Here is a 17,905-nt window from a genome sequence, read left to right as displayed (position 1 = left end):
TGAAAATTTCTGCCAAATTGATCCACTCAATTAGCGATTGAATTTTCGGCTTAGCCTCGATCATCATTAAGTCGGTACGATAAAAAAACTTAGTTTCGATCATCCATTTCATGATTAAATCATGAATGGAAGTCGAACAGCAAATCGAAACCTAATCCAATAAACATCACAGACTAGCAATGGCATCGAGAGTTGATTCTGGTCTGGATAAGTTAATTAATGTTTAATTAATTATGTAGATAACATTTCAGGCCTCAAGAAAGACGTGCGATAGGCAGATTTAGCTCTTGTCTAATGTATGTTAACTTGGATGTTGCATGGCTCTTGTGTTTATTATAGGGGGGTGGATGGCCGAATGGTTAGCGCGCGCGTTGTGTCATAACGTCTGTCATTGAGTCAGCTGGCGTGGTCTCGATTCCCTGGTTGTACGTGTCAAGGAGTTGGGTCGCCTGTCCAACTTCGTGGGTTTTCTCCGGGTCCTCCGGTTTCCTCCCACTGCTAAAGAACCCTACGCGCAAGCGAATTACTGAAACAAAAATGAACCATTATTAGTCCCGAAATTACCTAGTTTGTGTCGAGTTGACGTTAACTCTCTCTCTCCCTCTCTCTCTCTCTCTCTCTCTCTCGTGTTTGTTATATAGCTGGTACAAATAGGCATTGTTCCAGTGTACCCCGTCGACAATTAGATTCAACATGTATTATTTCTAAAATAAAATACATCCACCAAAATAACAATCACGGTATAAAGAAGCTAAATATTTTATTTAATTAATCTTGAATACAAGTTGATGAAGCTAAATCGCATTCCCGAATTGACTCATCCCAAACTTTGCCATCCATGCACGGCTGGTCTGCGTATAAAATTCCATTTACGCATGTAACATATACGTTACATGATTTGCACGATTGGTAATTACCGTCTCGTTTGTTGCTGCAGTTGTATGTACACGGTCCATTCGTCCTGTAATATGAAACAGAGAATAGTATTTTAGCACACTTGTCTTTATTTATGCTTGGCGTAGCAGAGGATGTGAATGACGCAGGGGGGGGGGGGGGCGGGGCTAGGCCCTTGGAGGAATAACGTAGTCTCGATTATCAAGGCTGTCGTTGCTATGATAATAAACAAAGTCTCGATTATCCATTGTTTAATTAAATGATCGTGTATAAATCCGTTGAACATCTCAACCGTCCTATGGTCTAGAGAGTGTGTGATTGGTATGTGATTAAATGTCTAATTATTGGTTTATATAATATTTGAGGCCAAACAGAAGATCTGCAATACGCAGCTTTAGCTCTCAGATAATGCACTTTTCTTTAAGAGTAAATCTTTAACAATCAATCTTTCATATACATAAAAATCTTCAGTTTCATTAAATAGAAGCGGAATAAATACTACCCAAAGTATACTTAGTGTTTTCGGCTAAAATCTTGATGCAGGAATTAAAATGTCGGTCAACTAACTTCGCGTCTGTTGTCAAACGGAGCTCATTGTAGCCAGGCAGCGTAAGTTTCGTACGGGTTTGGGAAGCAAGACTGTTAGTAATACAGCACGCCCTTATAGAAAAGGGAGGTTGGGTGGATGGTCGAATGGTTAGTGCGTGTGCGTTGTATCATAAGGTCTTTCATTGAGCCTGGTTGTACTTAACAACTATTAAAGACCCCTACTCGAAAGCGATTTATTGAAATAAAATTGAACCATGTGTCAGTCCCGAAATGACCTGGCTCGTGTCGAGCGGACGTTAAACCCCATTTCTCTCTCTCTTCCCTTATAGAAAAAGAGATTACGTTTATTAGGCCAAATACAGCGTACAGTTCGAAATGGGGCTGTTAAAAGATTTACTCTGGTCAAATTCAAACGTTGTTGTTAGTGTTTAACGTCCGCTTCTACCGAAGGTGATATCACAAGTCATATTTTTCATTTTTATTATCTTAGAGCACGCGCAGGGGTCGTTGCTGTGGGAAGAAACCGGAGTACCCGGAGTAAACCCACAAGGTTGATAAGGTGCTCCTATCTCCAAGCCACATACGCTCACACCAGGGATCGGAACCACAACCACAAGCCAGAGATGACCACTAGGCCATCCCAACCCCCATCAAATTAAAACGTACGGACTCACCAGCAGGTTCCAGATGGTGGATAGACACACCCCTTTACATTATCATCCCACACTAAATGTTCTCCACAAGTTTCATTTTCATAAAACCTACCACTTATACATCTAATAAATGTCTGACAAGAATCACATGATTGATATACACCATCCGGTCTGCCAGAACAACCGACAATACACGCTGAAAGTAGAAAAACGAAAGTAGAAAAAATAATCTATCAAGGGCACTGTTTCGTGGAGAATAGTCCTGTCTATAGATCGAGGGATGATTTTATACTTTTTCCATGATGCAAAAGTTTGCCACCGTCCCTCATCCTGCGTCCCATGGATTAATGATAAAAATATAAAAATGAAGATCCTTGATCATACAAATTGATTGACAATGATTACGGTTTCAAATTGGCAAAATTCACAAAAGCTTTAATTGATGTACCCATAATGTAAATTCGCTTCTAAATAAGAAATGAAAGTAGAGTTTGGTCTAAGCGAGAAGTCCGAGGAGTTAAAGAGAAGGTATGAATTCGACTTTGATATAGTTGCAATCTGATTGAAATACAGATCTATATTTCGTTTCGTTTTGTTATACGTTCGATGGCCTACACTACATGAAGAGCTGATCAGTTGTACTGGAAGGTCGCGTCAGGAGTCGTACGAGCGGCTTTGACCTATGACGTCAGACATTGATTAATCAATCAGCGTTGACGTTTCTAGTGGTTTACCCACAGTTTCATTGGCCATCCAGAACGCCTGTTATATAACAACTCTTCCAGGCCCTAGTGTAGTACAGACAAATAAAACGAAATATTGAACTATAAAATACGAAACGAAATAGGATCTCTGTTTTAACAGACTTGTAGACCTATTGTCAGACAGAAAAATCTGTAAATAAATAAGAAATACTAAAGACAAATAGTCTAGTTGTGAGAGCAACAGAGAGAGAGAGAGAGAGATGGGGTTTAAAGTCCACTCGACACAAACTAGGCCTTTTCAAGACTAACATATGGTTCAATTTTATTTCAATAATTCGCTTGCTCGTCTGGGCTTTTAGCAGTGGGAGGAAACCGGAGGACCCGGAGAAAACCCACGAGATTGGACAAACGATCCTATTCCTTGTCACGTACAACCGCGGATTCGGAATCACGCCAGACCTTAGCAAGCACTAACCAGTCGGTCATCTAGCCCCTCCACCCCCAACCTGAAGATAATAGATATAAAGATTATGTACCAATAGGATAAATCAATTCTTGGTTGCCGTAAAATAGCTTTCATATGAAAACTGGAAACAACAAAAAAAAAAATACGTAACTGATGTGGTTACATTCGAGAAACCGAACGAAACAAAACTGGATCCCTTATAAAACTAGATAGTGACCCAAACTTTGACACGGGATTACATAGCCAGTAGACAATACATAGAATTGTTTAAAAATGTGTTTGCTGAAAATATGAAACGAAATGGGGTCAGTTAATCAAGGCAGATTAAGTAGTTATGTAACCGGTAGCCGTAGCTATCTTAATTATTTGTATTTCGTTTTCCGGAAAAGCGCTCCGTAGTTCTATATTTAGACTATGGGTGTAAGTTTTGGTACCTATCGCTACTCTAGTAAAATCTATGGTTTTCTCGGCACAGTCATCGCCTGTTTAATATTTTGATATTTTTATATTGTGTAAGAGTATATATTTCTAATTGAGCATGCTGCCTATGTTTTTATTATTGTTAATTGTGTCTGCCGACTGTATTTTCAAGCAAGAACTTTACTATGTATTTATATGTATTTTCACTTAGTTTGTTATAATATTTAGTGGGCAGATTTTGTAAGTAAACATTTTTGATGGGGACTTATATGTATCTGGTAGATAAATTATCTAGCTATCCGTGCCTATCCTTAGTTTTGTGGTGCCTACTTTGTGTCAAAAGTTCTGCATATTTTTTGGATAGTACCCGTGTCTGGATTTTAGATTCCATGCCGACTTGTCCAAGGGAGATAATATTAGCTTCTTGTATATCAAGAATTTATTAATTAGTAGGCATGTTTAATTTAAGTCTTATTTAGTATATTTTATCCTTTCAAATTATTATTTATGCATGTTGTAAGCCATGTGTCATGTTGGTTTAGTTGAGGCATGGGTTCTTTTATTTATTTTGTGTCTGTTAGTTTAGGATTTCACCCCACCTTTTATTACTAGGTGGATGAATAAGTAGAGTCTCATTGCCTCCACGCATTAGCCTGTTGTCTTCTAGACTGGATATTAACATCCTGGCTCAAGAAGGTTTTAAGAAAGTGTAATTAACGAAGTGTTTAATTTAGCCTTTGCGTCTTTGACTGGATAGTAATATCCTGGCTCAAGAAGTGTTTCAAGAAAGTGTTTTTTTAACAGTGTTTGATCGAACTGTTTTTATGTATATTTAGCCTTTTCGTCTTGAAAACTTGATATTATTATCCTGGCTCAAGGAAGTGTTTTGACAGCGTTTGAACACAGTGTTTTATTTATATTTAGTCTTTATGTCTGGTAGTAGAAAGTGTTTTTAGAAGTGTTTTTGTCTATTAATTTATTAGACTAACAGTGTGCGGGTAACACTAAAGTTTAATTGGTGGCTGGAGTGGGATAGTTTTGTGAAGAATTCGGAAGAAGTTGATGTTTGGAGTTATACTATGTTTTATTGCTGTGGGGATGTCATCAATTGCCAACATGAATAGACTTGATAACTTGAGTCTTGGAGAGTTGGAGGCTGCTATTGCAGAACTTACGGATTCGTATAACAGCGACATTGCAACGCTTGGGAGGATGTTATCCCAAACAAGGGTTGATGCTGTTCCTCCATCATTCATGAGTCAGAGATCGACAGTTCCTGTTAATTCGCCATCTTTATTTTCTGACATGAGCAGATCTCCTGTTCGATGTCAGAATCAAAGGCAATCCAGTGTTCGTTTCAGTTCATCTACGTCAGGTTTGGAGAGAACTGCAGATTATTACAGAGATTCGAATCCTGTTAGAACGAGGACGTCTACGCCAGTAGATACTCAACGACAGAGAGATAATATGTATGGACCTGTGTCTAATATCTCAACCTTAGCCAGTCGCTGTTCTCCAGAATCTAGCAGAAGGGCAAGACAAGCAGACAGTCATATGTCTGGATTTGACAGAGCTCAGACAGCCGATGCTAGACCATTACAAAGGTTGGCTAAGCCTATTGCGATGCCCCCCAAGTATAATGGTGAAACACGATTGAATGATTATTTGGTTCAATTTGAAGTCACTGCAGAGATCAACTCATGGAGTGAAGGTGATAAAGCGAGATTTTTGGCGATTAGTCTTACAGGTAAGGCAAGTGATATATTTGGTACGTTGAAACCAACTGATGTTCTTAACTACCCCTGTTTGGTAGAAGCTTTAAAGCAGAAATTTGATCCCCCGGAGTTAGCGGAGATGCACAAGGTACAGTTACGAGAACGACGAAGAAAGAACAACGAAAGTTTATCGGAGTTTGCTCAAGCTGTCCATCGCCTGGTGTATTCTGCTTATCCCAGAAGTAGTGAAATAACGAAAGAAGAGATGGCTAAAGATCATTTTATCCAGTATTTTGGAGATAGCCAGATGAGAATGCTTGTAAGCCAAGCACGTCCCCGTGATTTGAATGCCGCACTACACCATGCTATGGAGTTAGAAGCCATCAAACATTCAGATCCCGATGTACGCTCCACTCATGTAGCTAATGCAAAACCCAAGTCTGGAAAGAAGGCAGAATCTGAGAGTTCTGAACTGCATAAAATGATAGCAAGTTTGAAAGAAGAATTAAAAGAAGTGAAAGAGAAGTTACGAGAGTCAGAAAATAAGATTTCAGATAGGAAAAGAAGAGACCTGTCTGAAGTAACATGCTTTAATTGTCTAGAGTTAGGGCATTATTCTACGACATGTCCCTCACCTCGCAAGAGTCCCCCTGTTGGCTCTTGGCGAGATGGGAGGGTACCATTTCAGCAGACTAATCAGAGAGATACACCTGCTGTACCAGTTCCCATGCCAGCACCTTCAAGGTCACATCATTCTAGCTTAGACAGAACTGTTGGTGTTGTGAACCCTTCCAGTTCCGGTATTTTTGTTGAAGGCAAAGTAGAGGGGCTGGACACAGAATTTTTAGTTGATACAGGTGCTAGCCTGTCGATGATTTCAGAAGATTTTTATGATTCGTTTGAAGAGAAAACCGAGTTGCGTCCGGTTAATTGTAAGCTGTTACAGGCTGATGGCTCGCCTTTAAACGTTAAGGGTCGTGCATCTCTTAAGATCGAAGTTACCGATAAGAGTTTTGTTTTCCCATTTGCAGTTGTGACCATGCCAACAAAGGCTATTCTTGGTCTAGATTTTGCAAAAGAGGAAAATGTTATTATTAATGTTCCTTTGTCAGAGATTTATGTTGGTGGTCAGGTGATCCCATGTCAGACTAAGGGTGGAATTGGTGTATGTCGTGTTATCCCCGAATCGGGTACCGAAAAGGATGATTTGGTTCGTGGTTCTTTGATTGATACTTTGCTTAAATCTTGTAAGGAAAGCCTAACAAGTCAGCAGTATAATATTACAGTGACTACTTTGTCCAGGCATATAAAGGCTTTTGCGGTTGATAGTGATGACGTTGGTAGAACGGAACTTATGTCTCCTTGTATAGAAACTGGGAGTCATCCACCGATTTGCCAACCATCTAAATTACCGCCAGGTGTTTTGTCTTACAATTATCATTGTCATTTTGTTGATTGTAAAGGGAGGTTTCGCTCAAAATATTTCTGGAGAAGACATCTAGCTACACATTTGCCGAAGAACGACAATACAGATGATATATATGCTAAGCTTGTCATGGATGAAGTTGCAAAGGCTAAAGGTAATACTTCAAAATCTACACTGAAGACTGTTCCGGTGGCAACAGTAACAAGTAATTCTGTTGGTTCTAGTCCAGCTAGTGTTGTGGATTCGGAGGCTACCAAACGTTTTGTTTGTCAAATTTCTCAGCAGCCCGAATCGACTTTGTCGAACGAAGAGAAGACTGTTGATCTTGAAGTACCTGTTGATATGTCTTTTAGCCCTAAAGAATCTGTTGCAGTTTCGTTAAGTCCAAAGAAACTGCCTACAATATCTTTGAGTCCCAGGAAGGATAATTCACCTATGAAATCTGATGCAAGGCCTAAAACTTCCGATGTATCAACATCTCCCCCACCCTTATGGCCCATTGCTATGTCTAACTCAGATGAGCCATTGGGATTTACAATTAAAGAATCCATACACAAAACATCAGGGGCTGGTGGAAAAGAACGCCTTTACCGACTTATACCTAGATGGGGACAGGAAGTTGCAGACTTTGATGGTAACGGGAAACTGAAGGGTTTCAGGACAACGCTACAATCTTTGTATTGGCCCGTCGATGAAGCTCCTCCACCACCCTTGGAAAAATTAGAAGAAAAGAGATTACGCGATAACGCTAAGTGAACTTTGAGTAATGTTTGCGAGTTTAATCGACGATTATCGTGTTGAACTGATCGTGGTTCATTGTGATATAAAAGTGTGTTGGTGGTATACGTTATTTGTGTTGTGATGAATATATATATCGCGGGAACAAATCAGTGATTTTCAACTCTAATGACTGTGTTAATTCTTTAAACTGTGATTTTATAGATCATCAGTGTGAACTGATTTCGCGAAAACATCGCGTTTGCGAGCTGTAATTTGGACAATATGTCGCGTGTTGGAGTAAAAGTGACTTGAACTGTGATTTAATGATTTGACATTTTGAACTTTATAAGTTTATTCCAGTTATCAGTGTTTTGAAATGTTTAATTTGTTCATTATGTTTACTATTTCGATCGAGGACGATCGATTTTCGGAGTCGTGGGTAGTGTAACCGGTAGCCGTAGCTATCTTAATTATTTGTATTTCGTTTTCCGGAAAAGCGCTCCGTAGTTCTATATTTAGACTATGGGTGTAAGTTTTGGTACCTATCGCTACTCTAGTAAAATCTATGGTTTTCTCGGCACAGTCATCGCCTGTTTAATATTTTGATATTTTTATATTGTGTAAGAGTATATATTTCTAATTGAGCATGCTGCCTATGTTTTTATTATTGTTAATTGTGTCTGCCGACTGTATTTTCAAGCAAGAACTTTACTATGTATTTATATGTATTTTCACTTAGTTTGTTATAATATTTAGTGGGCAGATTTTGTAAGTAAACATTTTTGATGGGGACTTATATGTATCTGGTAGATAAATTATCTAGCTATCCGTGCCTATCCTTAGTTTTGTGGTGCCTACTTTGTGTCAAAAGTTCTGCATATTTTTTGGATAGTACCCGTGTCTGGATTTTAGATTCCATGCCGACTTGTCCAAGGGAGATAATATTAGCTTCTTGTATATCAAGAATTTATTAATTAGTAGGCATGTTTAATTTAAGTCTTATTTAGTATATTTTATCCTTTCAAATTATTATTTATGCATGTTGTAAGCCATGTGTCATGTTGGTTTAGTTGAGGCATGGGTTCTTTTATTTATTTTGTGTCTGTTAGTTTAGGATTTCACCCCACCTTTTATTACTAGGTGGATGAATAAGTAGAGTCTCATTGCCTCCATGCATTAGCCTGTTGTCTTCTAGACTGGATATTAACATCCTGGCTCAAGAAGGTTTTAAGAAAGTGTAATTAACGAAGTGTTTAATTTAGCCTTTGCGTCTTTGACTGGATAGTAATATCCTGGCTCAAGAAGTGTTTCAAGAAAGTGTTTTTTTAACAGTGTTTGATCGAACTGTTTTTATGTATATTTAGCCTTTTCGTCTTGAAAACTTGATATTATTATCCTGGCTCAAGGAAGTGTTTTGACAGCGTTTGAACACAGTGTTTTATTTATATTTAGTCTTTATGTCTGGTAGTAGAAAGTGTTTTTAGAAGTGTTTTTGTCTATTAATTTATTAGACTAACAGTGTGCGGGTAACAGTTAATCAAGGTAGGTATATAGACGGTATAATCAATCTAGCTTATTATCAACGATAATCGGGTTGAGTGGTAGTTATACACTCAGTACACTATATTAATTTTAGAATTTTGAATATTATTCACCGATTGGGCATATTCTTGGTCGGACAATTTAGGACGTTTGGAAAATAGCGTCGGACATGTCCGGAACATACGGGCGAAATCCCATTACTGGTTTAATGTCCGACTGGACTGACGGAGACGGGGCTGGAGAAATAAATATGTATACTCATACCCGGTCCTGTTCCCCATTTGGTGGGTGTAGTTAACACATCTTTATTTTTAAAAATTGATGTGGCACACACAAAGGCCAAAACGGGAAATAATCCATATATCGATCTCATTGATCTCGCTGAAAGAAAAATATTGTTTTTATTAGACAAAGTTGAAACGATTCAAAATTTAATTACCTTCTATTTATTAAAATAACATGAAATGAGGTGGGTTTAACGTCCTACTTGTCTGCACTGACTGGACAAATGAAGATGGGCGTAGGCCATACAGTGTCCTATGAGCACAATTTTGCCCGGACAGCGGCACTACGACCTACTCTTATATTGAATTCCAACTATCAAGGGATCTTTTACGTGCACGCCAATGTGTGCCAATATGTACACGGGACCTCAGTTTTTCGTCCCAACCGAACGACTAGACACTGTTCATACCAGGCCCACTGTCCGGCGCCCACTGACCAGCGGAAACCAAGCTGGAAAATTCCGGGAAACTTTCTCGATCAACACCCGAGATCGATCCCCGGACCTCCTGGTTAGTGGGTCAACGCCTTAATCACTGAGCCATCGCGGTTCACAATAATCTATAATATAAATTATTTAACTTCCATTAACATTATCTCCAGGTAAAGTTGCCAAATGTCTAGGTAATTAAAATAACCGAGTCTACATGAAAGTAGCTAAAGTCTCTAACTCCATATCCTCCAAAGACTTACACGTTGAAAATACGAATTATTTGTCAATTTAAATCAACATTGATGTTGTGATCCTACCGGGAAAAGATGGACTTCTGGTATCTAATATTTAAGACAAAATAAACATTTTACCATTGGTACACGACTCGTGTACCATAATGCGTTTCAGCGCCATTTGTAACAAGGGACTCGAAGAACGATGCTAGACGTATTCCACAAGTCATGTCAAACGGTAACGTCATATTCTTATCAGGAGAGCATTCGCAATAAATACTCTCGATGTAGACTAGAATAACCAGACGTTAGATATTGCCATTCGATTGAGACTTCTGATGTACCGATATATCGCCGAACATAACTGATTTGAAATTAGAGTAAAAACGGAAACGGTTGAATGTAAATCAGTTTATATGCATTCATATTATAGAATTATAAGCGTTTCGACCCATTTGTGTCAATTTCTAGGTCCCAAATATTAGCGATTTAGCTGCTTTAAATATGAATATTAATCCTGTTTGTCACAGATTCCGAGTTGTGACCAGATTTTAAGATATTGAATTGGTGAGTAGAATATAATACACATACAGTTAACATAACTCAAACTTCTTAAATAAACTGGATGTGGTATCAGCTGTTATATATAACGACATCTGCGGCTTCCCATAACCCACAAGATTGATAGTTTGAACTTAGATAATTCTAGGGAATCGATACAGAAGTACATTATTACAAAAGATAAAATGTAAAATTTTATAGGATTTTAAAGGCTCAATACCACTCTTGTTGTAACTGAATAATATGTCCCAATCTTTATTCTGGTCAACAAATTGTACTATTTTACAATATTCCAATTAATTGATGATACAAATTTCATCTTAACACACCTAATTTAAAAAATTGGAAAAATTCAACTAAATGATTTGAAAAGCCTGACGTAAAGCTTTTCAAATGTGGCTTGGATTCAAAAATATTTTTGAACCCTCTGGACAAGTAAAATAGGATTTAATGGATAATTTACACAACAGGTAGGACACTAACACATCTAGTACTTAGAATAAGGCTATTTTTTTATTTTCTGTAGCTGTAAAGCCAGCAAGAGTGTTATTGTCCCTTTAAATATTGATCAGGCTTCATTGAATATTTTACATCTACAGATAAAGCCAGTGTTAAAATGATCAATTTAGTTTCACACTGTTCGAGCAGTAAGACAAAAATTAAACCAAAAGTAGCAAACAAGCCGACTTCCGCCGTTTAATCTTACTCAAAAAGCATTTAATTGTATAGAGTTTGCCCCATCAATGAAGTTATGGTTGAATAATTTCCTGTAGATGAACATTGAGTAATTTCTACTTTTATTTAGAACAAATCATTAATTACTGTTAAATAAACCTACAAGATACATCATTTTAAGACAATGACCCCGACTTGCTTATCTAAGCAATTATTACCATTTTTTTTTATTTCGAGGACTACTCCTCGGAATTGGTCGGCTTTCTGTAAAGAGTAGGCCTTGGCGCCGCTGTCTGGGCAAAATTTTCCTCATAGCACACTGTATGGCGTATGCCAGTCTTCATTAGCCCTGTCGGTGCAAAACAGCATTTCATTTCATGTTATGTATTTCAGTTTATTTTCTTAGTTCTGTAACAGTTTGAATATATTCAAATATTGAAACTGTAACAGAACGAAGAAAATGAAATGAAATGCTGCTTTGCACCGACAGGGCTAATGAAGACAAGACTCCATGTAGAGTCACGGTGGCAAAGTGGGTAAGACGCTGGCTGGCTAGCCTGGAGGTCATGTTTTCGAACCCTGCATTGGCCGAGAAAGTTCATCGGAATTTTCCGACTTGGTTTCCCCTTGTCTTTGGTGCAGGATGGGGGGGGGGGCTGACAAGGACAGCTGTCTAGTCATTCGGGTGAGACGAAAACCCTAGGTCCCGTGTATAGATTGGCGTGCACGTAAAAGATCCCTTGGCAATTGGAATTTGATAGAATTCGTTACACAGCACATTGGTATATATAATGTACAGAATAAGTTTATTGTTGTAAATTTAATTAAATAATCCCCACGTTATTAGAGAACAAAAAAAACCCGAGTTATTTTAGTGGGATAACATCAGTTTGGTTTAATTGTTGATAACAACAATAATGGCGATGATCAGAATTCAAAAGTAAATTCATTAAGCAAAGAAAGTATTTTTATTATAATATTGTTATTATTTCCATGCCAAGTTATTTCCATGAAAGAGCACACTGCTTGATTGATTTTATCGTTAAGTCTTGTTTGGATGTTATGGCTGCCACAATCAGTTTTATAAAAAATAAATAAATTATTGAATTGGATACTTTCTCTCTCTATATGTGAAATTAAATAAAATGAAATGGGGTTTAACGACCTACTGTTCTGCTCCTAACCTGGGCTAATGAAGACGGGCACACGCCATACAGTGTGCTATGAGGGAAATTTTGCCCGGGCAGCGGCACTACGGCCTACTCTTATATCGAATTCCAACTGCCAAGGGATCTTTTACGTGCACGCCAATGTGTACACGGGACCTCGGTTTTTCGTCCCATCCGAACGACTAGACAGCTTTCCTTGTCTGCCCCTCCGTCCTGCATCACTGACAAGGGAGAACCACGCCGGAAAATCTGGATGAACTTTCTCGGCCAATGCAGGGATCGAACACCCGACCTCCAGGCTAGCGAGCTAGCGTCTTACCCACTTAGCCACGTGATCCCCTCTCTTTATGTGAAGGCTGGCATCTGGATATAATGTAAACAAAGAGATTAACAGATAACAAACGAAAAGCATTTATTTTTGTTAAATTTAAAAGAAACGCAAAGTTACTTTATAGCTAATTATTTCAGAATATCAATAAAAGTTGAACTTTTACTATGAAGATTGTGTGGTTATAAGAAACAATATTAAGATCAGAGGCTGCCGCAGTTCAAAGGACGGAATAACAATTTACGGAAAATGAACTTAGGGAGAGCGAGTGAGAAATGGGGTTTAACGTCCACTCGACACAAACTAGGTCATTTCGGGACTAACATATGGTTTAATTTTATTTACATAATTCGCTTGCGCGTAGGGGTCTTTAGCAGTGGGAGGAAACCGGAGGACCCGGAGAAAACCCACGAAGTTGGACAGGCGACCCTACTCCTTGCCACGTACAACCGGGAATTCGAAACCACGCCAGTCGACTCAATGACAGACTTTATGATACAGCGCGCGCACGCTAACCACTCAGCCATCCAACCCCCCATGAACTTAGGGATACAATTATACAAGGAATTTGGAATCCGATTTCTGGGTGACAAAGGCGCACATGGCAAGACGCAATCTGTTTCACAGAGAATTACGAGTCTCGTATAATATCTCTGTCATAGATGACTGCCTTAACACGTGCTGTCACAGCACGCGGTGTGAATCATTGGCTGAATGGCGCGTGCATTGTTTACATAAGACATAACTGCTTCGGAGAGAATGCTGCATTTTAGTCATTTTAATACCTATTTACACTAAATCGGAAATAATTTTTAACTACAAATACGTCAAACGCCTTTATTTATTTTTCCAATATATACAAAAAATGTTTTAGAATTTAATTTGTCGCAGGAAAAAAGTTAATATTTCTAGCTCATTAAGCCGCATCAATGTCATCCTTATCAGTGATTGTCGCGGCCAAGCAAATATTCACTGCGGATCAGTGTGGGCAAGACGAGGGGGTGCGAGAGGGTGCGGGGGGATGGGGGCATTTGCTTTTGTCAACTTCTCACATGCTGTGAAATGTTAATGATATAGATACAATACGTCTGAAAGTAGCTAAATCGCTAATATTTAGGATCTAGAAATTGACACAAATGGGTCGTAACGCATATAATAATGTAATACGAATGTATATAAACTGATTTACATTCAATCATTTCTGTTTTTACTGTAATTTCTAATCAGTTATGTTCGGCGAAATAAGCCAGAAGTCTTAATCGAATTTCAATCTCTAGCGTCTACACCGATACTATTTATTGCGCATGCTCTCCAGATAAGAATGTGGCGTCACTGTTTGACATGACTTGTGGAATGTGTCTACGAGTCCCTTGCTTGTTACATATGGCGCTGAAACACATTATGATACACGATTCGTGTACCAATGGTAAAATGTTTATTTTCCCGGTAAGATCACAACATCAATGTTGATTTAAATTGACAAATAAATCGTGTTTTCAATGTCGAAGACTTTGGAAGATATTGAGTTTTATAGACTTAGCTACTTTAAATAGCGTAATCGCTTTTTCTTGACCGCCCGATTCTTTCGTTAAGTATCTCCAACGTTTGATATAAGTATAGTGCACTCGGTAAATATTGTGTGTGTGAGGGGATCACGTGGCTAAATGGGTAAGACGCTAGCTCGCTAGTCTGGAGGTCGTGTGTTCGATCCCTGCATTGGCCGAGAAAGTTCATCCAGATTTTCCGGCGTGGTTCTCCCTTGTCAGTGATGCAGAACGGAGGGGCTGAAAAACCGAGGTCCCGTGTACACATTGGCGTGCACGTAAAGATCCCTTGGCAGTTGGAATTCGATATAAGAGTAGGCCGTAGTGCCGCTGTCCGGGCAAAATTTTCTCATAGCACACTGTATGGCGTATGCCCGTCTTCATTAGCCCAGGTTAGGAGCAGAACAGTAGGACGTTAAACTCCATTTCATTTCTGGTAAATATTGTGGTACAATTTACCACCGCACAACGATACACAATATAATCAACATTATGGGAAACATTCATCACACAAAATTCCAAAATACAATCTGGTTAAAACACAGATCCTATTTCGTTTCGTTTTTATAGTTCAATATTTCGTTTTATTTGTCTGTACTACACTAGAATCTGGAAAAGTTGTTATTTAACCCGTGTTCTGCATGGTGTCAGGGATAAGCCAATGAAACGGTCTGTTACGGCGAACTTTAGGCGTGTTTTGCACGGAACCGTGGGTAATCCACTAGTAACATCAATGCTGATTGGTTAATCAAATGTCTGACGTTATAGGGTCAAAAGTCGGTCTTTCTTTTGATCCCTGACGTGACCTGTCGCTACAACCGGTCAGATCTTCATGTAGTGTAGGCCATTGAAAGTATAAAAAAACGAAATGAAATATAGATCTGTATTCTAATCAGATTGATAATACTGTATAAGTAGAAATTTCAAAATGATATAAGTGGAAATTTCCAATCAATTAAAGATACATTATGTAAAATTTAGATTCAGAGCTGGCCATTCTTACTATAATAGTTCGAAAAAAGATAACGCAAAATGAATTTATTGAAAATTTCATTCAAATTGCTCCACTGTGAGCGAAGATATTAGCCTTTTGAAAGTTTGACAAGACCTGTCTAATAATTTCAATCACCGTACTGGTTGTTCGAAGATTAGCCTCGCTTCACCATTTTTAGATAAAATCAAAATATTGCTAAACCGTTCTAATCTACTAAATATCGGAGATATCCGATGCCATCGAGAGTTGATTATGTTCCTGTCATGTTAATAAAAGTCTAGAGAAAGACCTGCACTTTTAGCTCTTGCATAATGGGGGATCACGTGGCTGGCTCGCTAGCCTGGAGGTTGGGTGTTCGATCCCTGCATTGGCCGAGAAAGTTCATTCAGATTTTCCGGCGTGATTTCCTCTTGTCAGTGATGCAGGATGGAGGGCCTGACAAGGACAGCTGTCTAGTCGTTCGGATGGGACGAGAAACCGAGGTCCCGTGTACACATTGGCGTGCACCTAAAAGATCCCTTGGCAGTTGGAATTCGATATAAGAGTAGTCGAAATTTCCAATTGCAAAGTTGAAATTTCCAGTTACTAATTATAGGCTATTTTAAAAAAAAAATAACGTGATCCTATTTAATTTCCGTAATTTTAGCGAAATCCTTGGCATCCATATTTTAATCTCCTTCGAACTAAAAACAAATCTACACATAAAATACATGTGTTGTTTTTTTTTTCTTTTTTTTCTTTTTTGAAAATCTCCGAATAATTACATAGTATATTGAACAAAAGCAAAAATAATCGTTCATGCTTTGTCCAGAAAGCAATTTATCATGTATAAAAGCTGAGGTATAAATTAATAACTCGGTTGTGGTGAACATTATTTGTACATGTATTGGTTTCGTGTAATTGGAGATCTGACAGAATTATTACATTGATGTGATTTCATGTGTTCGTCATTTCATTACTCTCATCAATTTCCTGTCTTTTTGAAAACTAATCTATATTTTTGATTTGGATCATTAAAGAGTTATTAAACAGCAATGATTAAGCATATTTCATATGACGTCAACGTTTGAAATAGGAAATGATTGTAAAAAATGGAGAAATGAAATTCTACTATTTCTGCCTGAAAGACCAACAGAGCATACCCAGTCTGTACTCTTAACTCAGCGCACCATCTTTGAAAGAAATGAAATGGAATGGGGTTTAACGTACTACTCCGAACTGAGCTAATGAAGACGGGCATATGCCATACAGTTTGATACGAGGGAAATTTTGCCTGGACAGCGGCACTACGGTCTACTCTTATATCGAATTCTAACTATCAAGGGATCTTTTACGTACACGCCATTGTGTAACCGGGACCTCGGTTTGTTGTCCCATCCGAACGACTAGACAACTGTCTTTGTCAGGCCCTCCGTCCTGCACCACTGACAAGGGGAAACTACGCCGGAAAATCTGGATGAACTTTCTCGGCCAATGCAGAGATCGAACACCCGATCTCCAGACGAGCGAGCCAGCCTCTTAGCCACTTAGCCACCGTGACCCCCCTGTTTAAAAGAAGTTATAAATGATGCAGGGTAAAACTACAAGAAAAGTGGGATGGGATGGGAGGGGAGGGGAGGTTATGGGTGTGGGGGGGGGGGTCAAATTGAAGTATTCCAACTTGATAGGCTATTTTTTTCTTGACACAGAAATAAAACAAGAACTTACCTGCGTAATATATACGACTTTCTGATTCACACAGAAACTTGTATTCCTTCAAAGATTGAACATGACGGGACTTGTTCAGTTTATTTCGGCAGTTTCACCAAAATTTTGAGGTTTCCCCGATAAATGTCGCTATAATATACATTTAGTAAGGAAGACGCCATGGTTGGCGGTCTTAAACAAATATGGCGATATACCGAGGCCGAGATGACTTTTTGATATTTATACATTACTTATGACTGTGAATTACCAACCAAGTGTACATAACACTCCTTTTTGTATAAATTTAGGAAAACGGCGACCTCTGTGCTTTTCGGATTAAGGCCCGCGTTTATCAAAATTCTTGGGTGTATTGGTGAATGGTTTGACGTATCCCGCTACTTTCTACAAACGTTTGATGGTAATATTTTTTTGTCAGATCATTCCTGTTCCAACAACGACCACATAAAAAATAACTTAATCAACATGTATATAAATGTTTTTATGTCGTTTACTTACTGCTATGAGATTGGATTCTTTGGCATAGAAACAAACCGGGTCTATTAACCGCGGACCAATGATCTAACGACAATCATTCCAGTAATAATGTGATATCCATTGGTTCCACCGTATCATTCCACACATTCATTAGTTCAACCCCAAGCATTCTACATCCCTGAATTCCATCCAACCCCATTTGTCATGCATTGTGTATAATTTTAGTACCATTTTGCTTTATTTTTTTTTTTTTTTATTTTTTTTTTTTTTTTGGGATCACGGTGGCTAAGTGGGTAAGGCGCTGGCTCGCTAGCCTGGAGGTCGGGTGTTCGATCCCTGCATTGGCCGAGAAAGTTCATCCCGATTTTCCGGCGTGATTCCCCCTTGTGAGTGATGCAGGACGGAGGGCCTGACAA

The 17,905-nt window shown here is 38.6% G+C and overlaps 1 long non-coding RNA gene across 1 annotated transcript; it reads right to left on the bottom strand.

The window, feature by feature from the left end:
• Positions 1-743: 743 nt before the first annotated feature.
• Positions 744-17,139, bottom strand: LOC126829967 (uncharacterized). Its single transcript, XR_007683615.2, has 4 exons — positions 17,016-17,139; positions 9,354-9,470; positions 2,118-2,292; positions 744-961 (listed from the first exon to the last, which is right to left on the bottom strand). It is a non-coding gene; the product is annotated as an uncharacterized LOC126829967 (long non-coding RNA).
• Between the last annotated feature and the right edge of the window lie 766 nt (positions 17,140-17,905).

The sequence above is a fragment of the Patella vulgata genome, chromosome 8, assembly GCF_932274485.2.
Source record: "Patella vulgata chromosome 8, xgPatVulg1.2, whole genome shotgun sequence".
Taxonomy (NCBI): Eukaryota; Metazoa; Mollusca; class Gastropoda; family Patellidae; genus Patella; species Patella vulgata.
This window is presented reverse-complemented; position numbering and strand designations above follow the sequence as displayed.